Source organism: Telmatherina bonti, assembly GCF_933228915.1.
Source record: "Telmatherina bonti genome assembly, chromosome: 6".
Classification (NCBI taxonomy): domain Eukaryota; kingdom Metazoa; phylum Chordata; class Actinopteri; order Atheriniformes; family Telmatherinidae; genus Telmatherina; species Telmatherina bonti.
In genome coordinates this window covers 13,025,700-13,043,444 of record NC_136624.1, presented here as the reverse complement: position 1 = coordinate 13,043,444, position 17,745 = coordinate 13,025,700, and positions in this window count along the sequence as shown.

Below are 17,745 nucleotides of genomic sequence, written 5' to 3'. Positions count from 1 at the left end.
GACCCTGAAAACAAAGTGGAAAACAGCAACCCACAGCAACGAATGCAGCAGGATGTCTCTCTTTGGTCAACTCACCAGCCATCGTTGGAAATAACTTTATCCAACGTTTTCCACCCGCCTGATGTATTTGTACATGTTCTTGTTAACCAGTAGAAGGTAACCAATCACCGAACCTTATCCCCCGGGACGTCCCAAGGATTTCCAAGTAGAAAAAACTCTCTAAAACGACGCGTTTTTTGTCGCCATGGAAACCGAACGGCGAGCGTGCTGGAACTCAAACTCAAATTCAAACATGCGTTTAGGTGATAAAAAATGCTGCCGTTTACACTTTTCTACACTGTAACACTGTAGAAAGCTCAGAAACCTCAAAATACCATGATAGCACCCCTTTAAACTCCACAGTATCTGAAATTTTCTTTCAAACGTCTGTAAGATTTGATTGGATGCCTTGTACATTGAGCGTTACGAAGCACCGCGCCATAGGATCCAGTCACACAAACTACAATCTACAACAGAACAACTTATCCTTCTTTGTTTCTGAAAACGAGGCATTTTAAGTGTGAAAATAAAAGGCCATGTGACAGGAAGCATAAACAATCACATAAATGATACGTAATTAAAGATGTACTGTTTTTTTTTGTAAACAGACTTTACATAAATGTTCCTACATTTTATTCTGATCAGTGTGCTTTTTAGCTGCTTTTATCACGTCGCCATTGAACATCTGTGTTCTCTTGTTCAGCTGCAGAGTATTTATATCAGGGTATTAGTATAATTACCACATTTTTCTGCAGGCTCAGTGAGGAATGCAGTTGTCTTACAGACAAAGACACATACAGGCGCGAACAGCTTGCTGTGGCATTTCAGTAATAACAGGTGTGAGGAGGGTGTTGTGGTTTAACACTGTATAAGATGGTGGACCCAGAGCAAGGCTGACACAAATGTACATAAATGAATTAAACAAAATTACCAAGCTGCAGAGACTTATTATTGCTTCCAGTTGTTTCAATACAATATTATTTGCATTGCATATTGTTACTAATTTACCAGTAAAGGTAAACTGTATGGGATCTCCCAGGATAGAGATGCTAGTTAAGTAAACATCTGATGGATTATTAAAATGATGACTGAAAGGCTTGGTCCCCTCTGCCATTTTGAAAGGCTAAATGGGATTTTTTAGTGGTTTCTCGAATATCAAGGCTATAATGGTAAAGTACACTCACCAGCCACTTTATCAGCTCCACTTTACTAGTGCCGAGGTGATTCTCTGTCCCCTTCACAACTGCTTCAATTCTTGGTGGCACAGATGAAAAAAATAAGGTGCTAGAAACCTTTCACGGAGATTGTACTCTCTATTGTCGTGACAGCATCACACAGTTGCAGATTTGTCGGCTGCACATCCATGATGAGAATCTCCTGTTCCACCACATCCCACAGCTGCTGTGTTGGACGGAGATCTGGTGACTGTGGAGGCCATTGGAGTACAGTGAACTCCTCGTAATTTAAAAAAAAGTGATATTAGATGATTTGAGCTTCATGGCATGGTGCATAATCCTACTGGAAGTATCCATCAGAAGATGGTACACTGTGTTCATAAAGGGATGGACATGGTCAGCATCATTCAGGTAGGCTGTGGTGGTTAAACTATGCTCTGCTGGTACTAAGCAGCCCAGTGTGTGCCAAGAAAATATCCCCCACACCGTCACCAGTAGCACAAACTGTTGGATGGATCCATGCTTTCATGTTGTTTCCCCAAAATTCTGAGCCTGCCATCTGAATGTGGATCATAAATGGACACACATCAGACCAGAGAACATGTTTCCATCTTCTAATGTCTAGTTGTAGTAAGTTTGTGTGAGTTGTAGCCTCAGCTTCCTGTTCTTAGCTGAGAACTGGTTCACTAGCTGGAACCTGTTGTTGCAACAGCCTGTTGCTTTTCTATTCTCTCCAACCAGTCTGCCCATTCTCCTCTGACCTCTGACACCTCTGTAAGAAGGCATTTTGGTCCAGACAGCTGTTGCTTACAGGACATTTTCTCTTTTTTTTTTTAACCATTCCCTGGAAACAGTAGATATGGTAGTGTGTGGAAAAACCCAGTAGATCAGCTGTTTCTGAAATACTCAGACCAATAACAACCAGGCCACCTTTAAAGCCACCTAAAACCCCATTATTCCTGATTCTGATGCTGAACTTCAGCAGGTTGTTTTGACCATGTCTACATAACTAAATGCATTGAGTTGCTGCCATGTGATTGGCTGATTAGATAATTGTGGAAAGTAACTAAAAGGTAGACTTGATGACACAAACACTCACTGGCCACTTGAAATCAACCCTGAATCAGGTTTCAGCATTGAGTGAGTTAAACATCTGACTTCAGTCCTTGATCTACCAATGGAAATATTCTTTATTAGTTTCTACATATGATAAAAATCATGTTGACTAACAGTTCAGAGCCACATTTCCAACTCGAACCAGGTCAGAGTTTATAACACAGCAGCTACAGATGTGCTTTTTACCCAGAACTTTGATGATCATGTAATTATTTCGTCCACTGAGGTTGCACTCATTCACTTGCTTGTCTGATTTGTACTGTTGTTGCCTTCTTCCTCCTCTGTCTGGAGGAGAAGAACAGTCACAGCCCTCCTCCACAAACCATCATGTAAGCTGACAGAAAGGCTGACTTGACACTCTTGACACCCCTTGTCTCAGGATTCCTTCATGTCAGCACATCCTCTGTTCCCACTGTACTGGTTTCTTCTCCAAAAGGAGTGAATTATCAAAGTCTGAGACACTGATTATCACCTGTACACAGAGGACATCTTTGTAAAGTAAATCCAAAATAATCAAAGGTTGTCAAAGAACAGACTGGAGTTCCTGTAGGCTGTAGAACAGTGATGTGTTTTTTTTTTTCTATCACAATCTTTTCAAATATGCATTTCTTCTTTTAAATAAAACTTCATAGCTTCTGTATGAGCCTTTAGGTATGAAAGCTGTTGTGGTAACTGCATTACTAATAATATAAACATTTAAAGGGTTGTTTTTGATCTGTTTCTACACTACATTTCATTTACGGTGGGCTGGGATTGGATTTACTGCAATATCTGATCACAAGTAAATGAAAAAATGTCCTGAAAAATACAAACTCATTTGAGTATTAATCTGTTCATGCAGAACTAATAAGTGTACATTGTATGGATCATTGTGAGATCATACAGCAGATGGATCAAACAAATCTGTTTTCAGGATTCCAAGAGGAAACAGGTCTTCCCTGATACATTCAGTATATCCACCCCAAACTCTCATTGTTCAAGTCTTTTTTTTTTTGTTTGTTTGTTTTACATCCCTGGTTTGAAGTTTCAACCAAAGCCTTTTTATGTTTAAAATAAAATGAGAGGAAAAATAATCAGAGATTGTGGAAAATACGTAGCTTTTGCACTTCTTATCTACTATAATTGTACTTTAAGAAATTTTGGGTATTCCAGGATTTAATGTCGCCTCTGGTCATGAACTGTAGATAGTGACTGAAACAATACGATCATGAATACAAGCAACCAAAATAAGTTTCATCTGCAGGGTTGCTGAGTTCTAACTTAAAGCTCCCTGATGAAGCTCGTTCAACAGAGAGGAGCTCAGAGTAAAGCTGCTGCTCCTTCACATCGGAAGGAGCAACATGAAGTGGCTTCCTGGTGCCTGTCTGGTGAGAGGACCCCAGAGAAAACCCGAAACATACTGGAGGGACTACGTCGCTTGGTTGGCCAAATGCATCACAATCAACCTGGAAGAGCTGGAGAAGAGAGGGAAGTCTGGGCTTCTTTGTTTGGGAGGTTTCCCTGCAACCCAACCTCAGATAAATGCTCTACACGCCTGAAAGACACGCTACAGAACTTTTCTGATTTTTCCCCATCACATGCCCCATTTGACGGCTAATTCAGCATCCATCTTGCATCCTACCTGACCTTTTAGCTCTTTCCAGCCACCAAGAGACCATATTATGATGACTCTTGTTTTGTTATTTTCCCCTCTTGTAATATTCTTTGATTGTTAGCTGAATCAGCAACGCTGCAGATTCAAAACAGCCAGTTCTTTATCATACCGTGAAGCAAAAAGTTACGTCGCGTCCCAGTTCAGAAAGCTGTATAGTGTGATTTTCAGCAGTGGGATGCCGCTAACCAGTAACAACTCTGGAAATGCACTTAATGAATTTTGGTGTGCCATCAAAATGGGTCATTAAAGCATCCTTTAAAAGTAAAAAAGTTAAAGAAAGGGTCTTTAAAAGCTCATCAATCATGAGAGGCATTTATATCTCGTGATTAAGTTTGTTTTGTTTTTTTTTTCTTCAAGCTGTGGTTCCACCATCATTAGTGATGGAGTGCCACAGCAGTCTTTCATTGGCCCACTACTGTTCACATCATATATAACCTATATTACTGTTCTTATCAATACTGCAGTGTCCAAATTTAATGCTGACAGAATTTTACACCTTGCTAATGTTCTTATTTATTGTATATATCCCAACAAACAAACCATATTGTGACCTGAATTACCAGCTGACATGAAACCATTCACCACCGTTTCCACAATTTTAGATTTAGAAAGCTGAGTCTGAGAGAGTCCATAGACAAGACTAAGATGTGTGTCTAAAGGGGATGAAATGAACTAGTGAAAAGATGGAGAATAAAGAAAAAGAGAGGAAATGAGATGGGTCAGAGAGGAGGGGTGAGCACAAAGCCAAAGAAAAGACAGACGAGTGCAAGTCTATCAGCGCTGATCACTGCGTAGACGGCACAGTGATCTGTGATGTCTAATATGTGTGGCCATCATTTCTGGGATCAGATACAATATCTTTTCTAAAAGCCAACTAATATGTCACATTTTGGAGATACAGCTTTTCAGCCAGCTCTGAATGAGGGAGGCAGAGCGATAGAAAAAAATGAGGTGAGGGGAGGAAATGAAAAGGCAGGGAGGAGATGATGCTGTGGATACAGCGGCTGAACAAGAGAAAACAACAGAAGTGAAGACGTTATAAAAAGACGCTTATAAAACAAACAAACAATGATGCCAGTCTCACCAAACTGATTCAAAATTAATCAAAGCATTTCCTTTTCTTCTTTTTCCTGTTATTCTTCCATTTCTTGTAGTTTTTACTAAAACTCTGAAGGATGGGAAAGTTGTGTGTGTGAGTTCCGAGTGTGTGGGAATGTACCAGAACGGTATGTGAATGTGTTTTCATAACAAACCAGGTTTCTGCACCTCCAGCTCAGAGAAGCGGGGGTGTAGAAATCAAGCTGAATGCGGGGAGGAATGGAAAGATGAGAGAAATGGAGGCGGTAGGAGTGGGAGGGAGGAGAGTTGTTTGTGGTTGCGTTGAGGAGTTATGGATGGCTCTGTTTTCTGTCAGCAAGGTCAGATAACAGATTACTTTGGTTCACTTGAGACATACCGATGCACATTCACATGCACGGATGTCATTTAAGATACACGCACACACACATACTTCAGCAAACACACTGATACTGTGTAAGAAGGCCTTTGCTCATCTTCCTCAAAACTGCTGAGGTTTTTTTTTTTTGTTCTATTTTTTTTTTTTTTTTATCCAAGGACCAAGGGGGCTTAACTGGCTGTCATTCATTTATTTAAAGTGTCTAACACCTCCATTCAACAATTCCACACTGATTTTTTAGTTCTGTTGGAGCATTTAACAAAGAAATCAAGTTGGGATGCAATAAAACAGCTAGTATTCATTTATCATTCTCAGATTGTACATTGATGATGACAGGTGTGGACAACAGGCAGGTCAGTTCAACAGCTGGGCTGGTGCTTTACGGTCATACAGGCAAGATACGCCCTTCTGAAATAAGCAAGACCTTCACTTTAAAAAAAAGATGAGGCAAAGAGGACTACATATGGATATTTTAAGCTCAGAATGAAAGAGAAAAAAATAGATAAAAACATTGATATATAATTTTACGAAAAAAAAAAAAAAAATATAAATCCATCCCACTTTGGATCAACAATTGTGGCTGCTTCTGGAGGGGTAATGACACGGGGGATGTTTTCTTGTAACACTTAGAACATTTTACCAACGGTGAACCAACATAGCATGGTATGAACACAACAGCATACCTGAGTATTGTTGCTGACCATGTCCATCCTTTTATGACCACAGTGTGGCAACTTCTGATGGATGACTAGCAGGATGATGCACCATGTCACAATGCTCAAATTCTCATCATGTATGTGCAGCCGACAAATCTGCAGTAACTGTGAGATGCTATCATGTCATTATGGAGCAAAATCACTGACAAATGTTTCCAACAGGAGCAGAATGGACCAGATAAAGATGTTGGTGGATGTACTGGATGTCCACCAACATAATACCAATAATAATAATAATAATAGTAATATTAAGAAAAAGAACAGATATAATCTAAAAGCAGCTTGAGATTAAATAACAATTTCTACATAATTCCCCTCTGGGAATTAAAGAGCTGTGAATCTGATTTTTTTATTTTTTTCCTTTTTTCAGTTTTCTTTAGTTTGAGTCTATATACATATATATACACACACATATATATATATATATATAGACCTGGAGTGGACTAACTTTAACCAAATAAATGAATATTAATAGGACAGCAGGTAGCAGTACTTAAAAAATTGTGTCTGCAATGTACGAAACTGCTCAACTGCCTTTATTGAATTCAGCATTTCTTTTAGCAGCTAATGATGTGAGACAATGGAAACTCAGTCCAGCTGAATTGTAGTGAGAAAGAGTTCCAGTTATTCTTCAGTCCTGCATGTTGTGCGGCATGTTTGGGATGTCAACAGAGGGAATGTTCTGAGCTAATCTAGATTAGATTGAGGGGAATTAGGGAGGCTGCATGGTTGTCATTCCATAGCAGCAGCTCCCTGATTCCAGTTTAAACCTGCATATGAACCAAGACCACAATGCCAGGGAGACCAGGGTGTTATCGCAGGTCAGGGTACTCAGACAGACATCTGATCCAAAAATGGAAACAAAAAAGGAAAACAACGAAATAAACATTGCACAGGTAGAGCAGAAAACACAGAAATACACCTCCAATTATTTCTCTGCCAGTGATGATGCGTTAAGATGAAACACAGTTTTAATTTTCTGATCTGACAAAGTCTGAATTCATGAGAAAGACTTGAAGAAAATGCCTGACAGAAAGAGAAAAAGATAAATTACAGGATGGAAAGACTGGTGGAAAACGTGAAACTGAACGTTAAAAAGCTGACTGAGGTGTGTGTAAAGCAAACATCCCTCGCCTGAGTTCCAGGTGATCGTCAAAGCAGCTTTGATGAAGCTACAATGATGATAAGAGCAACATTTCTCATCCCTAAATGCTGCACTTTACAGATCACCAGGCTTCACACACACCGCTGTGTTTCTGCCATTGAAATGTTGCCTTTTTTAACATTTGTATGTTGGCTTGAGAGTCACATCCATGTTGTATGCTCTACGTGTTATGTGTCGGACCCTGGAAAAATAGCCACGGTTTTGCTGCAGCTAATGGGGATCCAAATAAAAGACAACAATGGTTTTCTATGACCTGGTGAAAAATTGATCTAAAATGAAAACACTTCCAGCTTTCCATTAGTTGTCATTCAATTCTATTGGGATTGCAAGGATTTCACTCAACAGTCATTAGGGAAAAGTAATAACAGTCGTCATACCGAGGCCGGCTTTAGGCAGGGGCAACGCCCCACCAAACAAACACCTTTCCCCCTCTTTCTCTCCTCTGCACCGAGCTGTGTGCCGGTTGTACACCAGGACCTCCCAGTGGACAACCAATCAGTGTTTAGTATGCAAATGAGATGACAAGCAACCTGATTGTTGGGTGTCTTGAGCTGCTGCAGTGATAAAACTTTAAGGAAGTGAGGGAGTGAAGCTCTGTTTGTGAGATAGATGACTTAATAACTGATTAACAATAAATACAGTAGTATAGAGCATCTATGTGTTCTGTCAGGGGATTTTTGCTTTTTTAAGTGTATGATCCTGTCAGTGGGAGCATTGCTCAATCACACATGAACAAAGGATGCGTGTGCCCGCTCAGAGTCAAACTTATCCTGTCAGAAAGCTCTAGCATCATGTGAGAGGTTTCCACATTGGGTTCTAACCCCATACTGCCGCACCATGTTGTTTGAGAAAAAGAGAAATTTGGCCCCTTAGAAGATCATTACAAATAACCTGGACATGGACAACTTTGTGAGAGTTTTTGGTCAGAAAAGTAGGAGACTGTTATTGTAGAATAGAGAATGAGTATCTAAAAAAAAAAAAAATTCACAAAAGTTTTACAACACATTGAATGTTTTAATCTGTTTCTGTTGTTTGTTATTGATTTTTAGATAAATTTAAGGTTATTGTCTGAGGGACTGCCACCTCATTGTGTTCTGGAGTTTGATGTTCTGTCCCGTTTTTGTCATTTGTGATAGGCTTCGTTTAATATTTTAGTTTATCTTAACTTGGCTGTCTAAGGAGACATTTGTTATGTTGTTGGTTGTTAAAACTTTGATGATTGATTGATATTTGTTTTTTTTTCTTTTTTTAATATATCTATCATTATAATATCCCATTTTCCTGTAAGTAATTGCCTCAGTATCGTCAGTGGGTTTGCATGCCTCAGTGACCCTAAGAGCTATGACAGCAGGAGCTTTCTGGAGGGACACGCAAGCTGGACGGGTCTTTGGTTAGAGACCTGACAAATCCATTTCTTCAGTGTTGGACACTACTAACAGTCCTATTAAGAGAACACTTATAAACAATAATAACAACAAAATGAGCTGAAGCATGACGTGCACACATGATGTCCCATTCACATTTCTGACTGCCCCCTCACATATGCATTCCCATGCATTTTCGTAACTGTGGATATTTCATTATTACCTAATTGATAGCTTCTATAGTTATCCAACACACTACTGAGCAGACATAAAAGAGACAGACTAGTGTGAACCACCTTTTAGGAAGAAAAAAAAATGGTAGTTGAGTACTGAAAAATGGTGTTCCTTAAGGCTCTGTCTTTGGGCCCCTTCTAATCAACATAAATTCCACTCACTCCACATTAGTAGAGAAAATAAACTAAAGTTTACAATGACAGAAATATTTACTTCACTGAGATGTTAGAAAATTTCCTTCTGACTAAAGAGGAAATCACATGTTTGATTAATTGAATCCCTTCCGCAGATGTCTTATTTTCAGCCCAATGCAGGTTTTGTTGTAACCATCATCTCCTTGAAGAAGGGCTGTTAGTCAGGCATACAAGATCTAAATCTATGCCTACACCAGGGGTGTCCAAACTTGGTTCTCAAGGGACAGTGTTTTTGGAGTGTACCAGTTCCAACACACCTGACTTCCATTAAATGGATCCACCAGCCAATGAAGCACAATGACTGATTAGTTTGAATCAGGTAGAACATAGAGCGTACTGGAAAGCTCAAACATTCGTTTAGATGGTAAAAAAAAATGGCGCTGCTCATGTGTCTGATGAGTATTCAACCCTATAACCCTGTAAAAAGCTCAGAAAACTAGAAATATAATAATAGAGCCTCTCTAAGAGCCAAAGGATAAATCTTATCTGATGGTGTGATGTAAACCTTCCAAAGTGGACCAATCTGTGAAATGTCTTGTCGCTTTTCCTTCCATATGTCCGTAACCTCAGACAGGCTCAGCATGTGATTCCCTCTTCATGTTTAAACTGTGTGGTGGTTCATAACGGTGTGTTCGCTCATATTTTTACATGTGCACCAGGAGTCTCATTTACATACTGGAGTCAGAAGGATTTTATTGGCTTTGGCTTCAGTCCACATGTCATGCTTATTGGAGGGTGTTTAGCTGAGTCTGTGCGATGGGAATAATACATCATGCAAACTACATAACAGCACTTATTTCTTTTTGTAATGTTCTTCAGTGACTTCACCGTGATGAAATGGTTGACTAATTCATGTGTGGCACCTTCTGCTCCACAGCTTCTCCCAAGTTTGAAGTTAAAAAAATCACAACAGAGGAAGAAATACAAGCTTTGAGCAAGATTTGTTTTACAAATAAAAACACTGAACTTGAGCTGCACAAGTTTCTGCCGTGGGCATGTTTGGAAAGTGCTTTGATTAATTATAAGTCAGGAGGGCAGCTTCCTGTTTGCTTGTACAGTGTCAGAAATAAGACTGTTGTTTTCATACAAGTGAGTTTTTTTTCCTGTGACAGATGACAGGAAGGCAACGGCTCATTTACAGTGAAACTGTGTTAGCAGGCAATAACAGAAATAATGTACTTAAATAACTCAGATCTGGAAAAGATCTTTTGTACATAGCTCTGATGACTTGTTTTGTTTAATCCATATTTAAAAACATATTTCTAAAATGAAATTTTTACAGTTGGTCTACGTTATTTTCTTTTTACCTTGAAACTCTGAGATCCTGACTCATTTGAGGCCACAGCAACATATACTATGTGCTTTCTGGACATGTTGCTGACCAGCAGCATCCCAAAGCCACACCACACAACATTTCCTTCTGCGACAGGGTGTGATGTTGCATGGTGCAACATCATGCAACATCACACCCTGAGCTTCGCTTTATGCACCACACTAGCAGGCAGCTGTAAACACACCAGCCATTTTAAATGCATGCTCAAATCGATTCAGCAAAGAAATGGAAGAAGACATTATCGAAGGAAGAGAGGCGAAGAAATGGACCGAGCAAGAGATAAGACCAGAATCAAGATAAGACTGTCATCTACTGACTGGAGAGAGCTCACTGTACAAGTAGGATGCAAGATCGATGCTGAATTAGCCGTCGATGGTGCCTGTCACTGAGGAATTATGAAAAGGATCGGTAGTTTGTCTTTATGAATTAAAAAGACGTATATTTAATGATTTATTTAGTAGAATATATTCAAATCTGCAAGGTGCCAAAACCAGGGGTGCCCAAGTCCGATCCTTGAGGTCCACAGTCCTTCAGGTTTTTCCTTGTATGCCTGCTCTAACACGCCTGAATCAAATTGCACTCATTGTGCAGAACTTCATTGGCTGATGGATTATTTAATGGAAGCCAGGTGTGTTGCAGCAGGGACACATTGAAAACCTGCAGGACAACTGCACTCAAGGACCAACTTTGGGCACCCCTGTCCTAAACAGAAGGAAAAATATCTGATTGTAAATTTCCAGCCATTGAGCGCATTTTTCTGCTGGAACAGCAGGATTAAAGTCACACTCCGATTTAAGGAGATTACATCATGATGGTTGCTCCACACATTTATTTCAAAATGAAGTCTAATAATTTGAATTTCACGGTTCGGACTTCTGATTTTACAGGCAAAAAAGAAGGTAAGGACAAAGAATTTCACAATAAAAACTTATTCCTTCAACCGAACCTGATGCTAAAATGTGGACAAAGCAGAGCATCTAAATTCAGTTCAGGTGTTGGCGCTTCATGTTCTTTGGTCTCAGTGATTTTAGTCTTCACTCACCTTTGATTCTGCAGACCGAAGTGCAACAAGATGTGGATAATATGTGACACACTCACCACAATGAAACCCGTAAGTGTTTCATATTTAGCTGAAGGGAAAAGGCACAAAGGCTTTTAAGCAATTAGAGCCGGCTGCCACATTTTCATACTGGGAGTCTGATGAGCATCTAAATACTGCCATCTCCAACTCCCGGATTCATAAATGATTTGAACACACACACTAAAAATCTGCTTTCCCCTCACAAAACATAACTTATTTGCTTAGCATTTATGCAACCAAAGAGGCACTAAGAATGACAAGCTGGTATTTCCAAACTTGTTTAAACTTTTTTATAGAATTCACAAAGGCGCAAAAGGTGTTCTTTTGCGCCTTTTTGGGACTTTTTCCTTTCTGTGTGGGAGCGTAACCTCTGGTAAGATCTGTGAGTGGGCGGACAATCGACGAGTAGCTCTCGATAAAACGCCGATAATATCCACAGAAGCCGAGGAAGGATCTGAGCGTTTTCAGGTTGTGGGGTCTGGGCCAGTTGGTGACGGCCTCGATTTTTGCCGGATCAGCTGCAATGCCATCTGCATATATGATGTGGCCGACATATTTAACCTTTGTCTGGCAGAACTGACACTTGTCAAGCGAGATCTTCAGTCCCACTTCCTGAAGACGATCGAGGACTTTAAGCAATCTTTCCTCGTGTTCCTCCAGTGTTCGCCCAAACACTATTAGGTCGTCCAAATACACGAGAACTTGCAGGAGATTCATGTCGCCAACCGCTTTCTCCATCAAGCGTTGAAATGTCGCCGGGGCTCCGGTGATGCCTTGGGGCATTCTCTCAAATTGATAAAAGCCCAGAGGACAAATAAAGGCTGTCTTTTCTTTGTCCTCCTCCTTCATGGTGATTTGGTAGTATCCGCTTCTCAAGTCAAGGACAGAAAACCACTTACTACCAGAGAGACAGTCCAATGCGTCATCGATGCGTGGTGTGGTATACTGATCAGGAATAGTGCGGCTATTGAGAGTGCGATAGTCTATGCACATCCTCACATCGCCATTCTTTTTCCTCACGATGACAATTGGAGATGCATAAGGACTTCTGGACTCCTTGATAATACCTGCCGCTAGCAGTTTCTGAATGTGGCGACGCACGTCATCGATGTCTGCTGGAGCAATGCGCCTGGAACGTTCTCGGAATGGTCTTGGGTCCGACATGCGAATGCTGTGTTCGACTCCCTTGGCTAATCCCACATCAAGTTCATCGAAAGAGAAAACAGCTGCCCTTTTTGCTAATTTCTGGAGTAGCCTTGTTCTCCAACCTTCAGGGACAGGTGAGTCTCCAAAAAAAAGAGACGGCCAACAACAGCACCAACAGGCAAGGTCACGTTCTTGATGGACTCATTCTGGATTAGGACGGCACACTGATTGTGTTCAATAGCACTACTCGGCATCACCAATGGCTGCACAAGAACTTCTGCAGGAAAAGGATGGCTTGATGAACCTTCAACCATCAGGATTTCATTGTGGAGTGGTTTGTCGAGCATGACGGTACAGTTCGCTTTGAGACTAGAACCAGCAGGTATGGTTAAGGATCCAGGGCCTTCCCATTTCACACAGCCTACTTCATCCTCATCTTGAGTCGGCATAAGAGTGTTTGATTTGACATCAGGGCAACTCTGAATGCCAAAGGTGTGGGCAGAAATGCCTGGTGTATCACTGCAGAGCTGGGACAATCTCTTCGACAGACTGGCTTTGGCATTTGTGCCAATGATGACTGGGGTCTGATCTGGACCGGGTGGATCTGGACAAATGAGAGCCAAAACAGACATGGTGGTTGGAGCTCCGGTCACTTTCTTTGGAAACTCCATGTCTACCACGACATATCCGAGGTAGGGGTAGCTTGAGTCACTAAGGCCCCAAATGTCGAGTTTGGTGACAGGGTAGATGGGAGCATTCGCCAGGAATTTTCTGTACCAGGATTCAAAGATGATGCTCACACGAGAACCACTGTCCAAAAGTGCGTTGCACAGGTGCCCATTGACTTTTAAAGGCTCGATTGAGGGCGGGCCTATTAAACCTTCTGGTATGCCTGTAGATCCAACCATGTCCACCGCACTCTTTCTCACCGTGCAGGCGGGGTCTTTGGATGCACTTTCAGTTTTGTCTTGAGGGTTACTTGTTTTGGCTTTTTTGAGTGCTTGGAGGAGTCTTTGAATAACTTTACTTTGATTTTCAGGTCTGTTGCATTTGCCTGCCAAGTGGCCATTTTCACCACAGCGGTAGCAAAAGCGTTCCTCAGTTTCAGATGTCTTAGCTGGTGTGTTTATCGCCATCACAGTAGGTGGAGCTGTGTTTTGACGTTGACTTGATTTTGAGTTCACTTTTTGTTGTAAGCGCTTCACTTGCTTTCTCAGTGCGTGCACTTCTGGATCCAAACCAGTTGCATTTTCAGAATGAGCTGGATGTTTTTTCTGAACTTCCTCTTCAGGCTGAGAGTTAGTGGCAAGTGCTGCAAACATTGATTTCACTTCTTTTATTTCTGCTCTCAAATTCAGAATCTCTGACTGCTTGTCTTCAGCTTGAACCTTAGCATGGACTGTGTGGACTGAATGACTGAGCTTTACTTTGGAAGCCTCATACTCTTCTTCTTTCCTGATTTCCCTCAACAGTTCGAGAAAGTCCGGAGGATTGGCTTGTCTTTCTCTTAACCTGAGCTGTAACAGCATTAAGTCAGCATTTACTGCGCCTTTAAGTAACTGATCAACTCTTGCTTTGTCCATGTTAATGGCTGATAGGCCACCACGCTGCACAACTTTGGTCAGGGCTCGCTCAAGTCGTCTTAGAAAGTCTGACAGCTTTTCACCAGATTGCTGCTGCATTAGCCTAAAGGAGAAATATAAGTCACCACCAGACTCTGCAAGGCCAAAAGCGCGTCTAAGCACTTTTCTGGACTGGCATCAGGGTCTGAAAGGCGTATAGCTTTTATCACTTCAAGAGCTGGGCCTTTTAAACTTTCCATTATCCTTCTCCTTTTGTCTTTGTCTGAGCCATCACTTTCTTCAACCATCAAGTAAGCTTGCTCTAGCCAATGGTCAAACTGTTCCTCTCCAGCCGGAGTAGGTACAGTACCTGAGAAGACACGCAGGCGGCGATATCCTCCACTCTCTGATGCAGGTTTGTTTGTTTTGTCCAACAGATCAGTGACTGCATGAATAAGGGACTCTGCAGAAGAAGAGGTAGGTTGTGATTCACTGAACATAGCTTGTACATCATCCAGTGTTTTGCCTTCTGTCTGTAGGAGTGTTTTTAGTTTTGTACTGAAGTCATCCTCAGGACTGGGCGTATCAAATGCAGTTATTATTGGCCATGCTGATGAGCCTTCCGATACTTCTTTTGGGACTTGCTCCGCCACTATTTTTTCTCTACATTGACACAAGGACTTTATCATCAGTGTCACTCAAGATTCTTCCTTTTACTGTGACACGTCCAAATCTCTTGATACTCTGTAAAGTCTCTTCAATAACTGTTACATCTGTGTCTACAGGTACTACAGTTAGCAGGGCGTAGTTTTCATCAAGTGACTCTCCACGGCACCACTTCTTTAGTTTGTCAACGAGTGAGCTGGCCATGTTTTGGGCTAATGATGCTGTGTTACAAAAAATACTGTAAATGTAATTATTTGTACTCAAAATGTTGTAAATAAATTAAATACATCCCAGCTGTGCCTCCATTTATGTAGCCCACCTATACCCGTTGTCTGTAGGTAAGGGCCCCTGAGTTCTTTACTAAAAGCTTAATGACTGTAATATCTAATATTTCCGTTATATACAACATACATTAGCACCAAAATAGACAGTATTTGAGAAATGACCAAACCAAATGTAACTTTGAACTTATTTTAAATTTACTGTGTTAGTAAATTCTTCTTTTTTAAGTTGTAACAGAGTTACAAAGGTGTCTTTGTTCTTTGATAACAAAAACTTAAATGTCACACTCAACACCAAATTTCACTTTCATGCAAGTGGGCCCACTCACCAAACATACACACATTCACAAGCCGGCTTACTCATAACAGTTCTTGTTGCAGGCCTGAGCGTAGCTTGGGAGCGGCGAGACCCAAAATATATTGGTCACTTCACTCAATGAGCCAAATAAAAGTTTAAGTGGTACCTGGTTCCGTATTTCAGAGTTTCAGAGTCAACTTGTTTGTGTCCACGGCTAACATGAAGGGGAAAGGCCACGACGTGTCCCAAGATGGCGGGGCGGTCACGTCCACACTGGTCCAAGCTTCGGATCCCCCTCACGCACTGTGTCCGGCAAAATACTAATTTAGATGTTGCTCAAAATAGTCTCTTAGCTCATAAAATTATAACACATTCACATTTCTAGCCGAAATAATGATAAACAGTTCATAGCAGGCTGATTTAGCGCTTCTTTGAAATAACATAAGCACATTCACTTGGGGAGCAAATGCTAAGCACACGAGCTAAAGAGTTTTTACCTCACAGTAAATACTTGCTGCTGGACGATCCTCCGTGGTGAGAAAAGGTCCATCTGCACTCTAAACATGCACAGATCAAGAGTCTATAACTGAATATTGGATAAACATTCAAGAAACTTGTCTGTAAAACCAAATACCTTTACATATTTTTCTTCCTTCACCCTCGTTGTTTTCTCTCGAGGTCAAACTAATTTTTTTTAGCGAGCACTACTTCCGGTTACACACAGAGCGTAAAGCTAATACAAAATAGACCAGTAAAAGTGGTGTAAACACATGGCACTTCCTTTTAGCCCTTCAAAATAAAATAAAAATAAAAACATCGGCTGTACTTCAGAGGACAGGTTTTAACTTATTTCCAGGTACTTTTAACATTTGTAAACACATTTATCTATCAATGAAGTAGCATTTTAATAAAATTTATAACTCAGTGAACTTATTTGTGTTTTTAATCGTTTTTAACTGCAACTAGCATAATGAACTACTAGTTATTTATAACAAGTGTATTTACATTTTATCCAGGTTACACACACAACACTTTTGAGTTTCCTCTGAAAAACTGTCAGTCAGAGATTTTTATTATTTAAGTGTTTCATCATTTTGGTTGCAGAGTCATTTGTGGTTTTACGGATTACTTGATGAAGGCAACATTAGCCACATACATGATGAGAACATAAAGTATATATTTTTCCTTTACCAATTTGTTCCTAAACCTCTCACTCTGTGTGTGAAATTATCCTCAGTGCAGGAGGGGGAACAATGCTTCATCCAAATCAAATTACCTGGACAGAAATAAAGCAAACATTATGTACGGGTGAATCTTTCAACTACAGAGCAGATGATATGTTGGCTGTGTAGAGAACAGTTTAAAGGGGTCCTATGATGGTATTTGGAGTTTTCTGAGCTTTCTACAGTGTTACAGTGTTTAATCCTCATCAGACATGTGAACGGCAGCATTTTTTATCACCTAAACGCATGTTTGAGTTTGAGTTTGAGTTCCAGCACGCTCTCTGCTCGGTTTCCATGGCAACAAAAAAGGCGTCGTTTTAGAGAGTTTTTTCTACTTGGAAATCCTTGTGATGTCCCGGGGGATAAGGTTCGGTGATTGGTTACCTTCTACTGGTTAACAAGGGCATGTACAAATACATCAGGCGGGTGGAAAACGTCGGATCAAGTTATTTCCAATGATGGCTGGTGAGTTTACCAAAGAGAGACATCCTGCTGCATTCGTTGCTGTGGGTTGCTGTTTTCCACTTTGTTTTCAGGGTCTGATTCAGGTTCCAACATGTAGGACTGTATGCTATGTGTTGACATTGTATGTTGTTTTTTTTGTTTTTTTATTGAGTTCATATTAGCCTAATTCTGTTTATGAGATGTTACAATGACGGCGAAAGCAGTTGCGGTGCGCACTCCTGATTTAGTGCAGTGGCGGGAGGCGGGGCTTAATGCGGAAGAGTCTCAATCCACTCCTTTTGCCCGCTGGGCTGATCTGACAGCCTACGAAGAGGGTCAGTCTGAAGTAAATAATAGTTCCACTTTAAAGTCCTGCGTCATGTCCTTTACAGGATGACAAATTCAACAGCTTTACCTTTTACCTTCTCATTACTTTGCGATCTCTGTCTGCTCGTACAGTCTTAATGCAGACTTGTTTTGGTAAAACTGTTTAAACTGCTGATTCTGTGTTCTTTCTGTGTCCTTGTCAGCTCTTGGAAATTCATCCATATTGTAAGGCTGCAATCTCACACTTCTTGTCATAACAAAAGCATAGAAT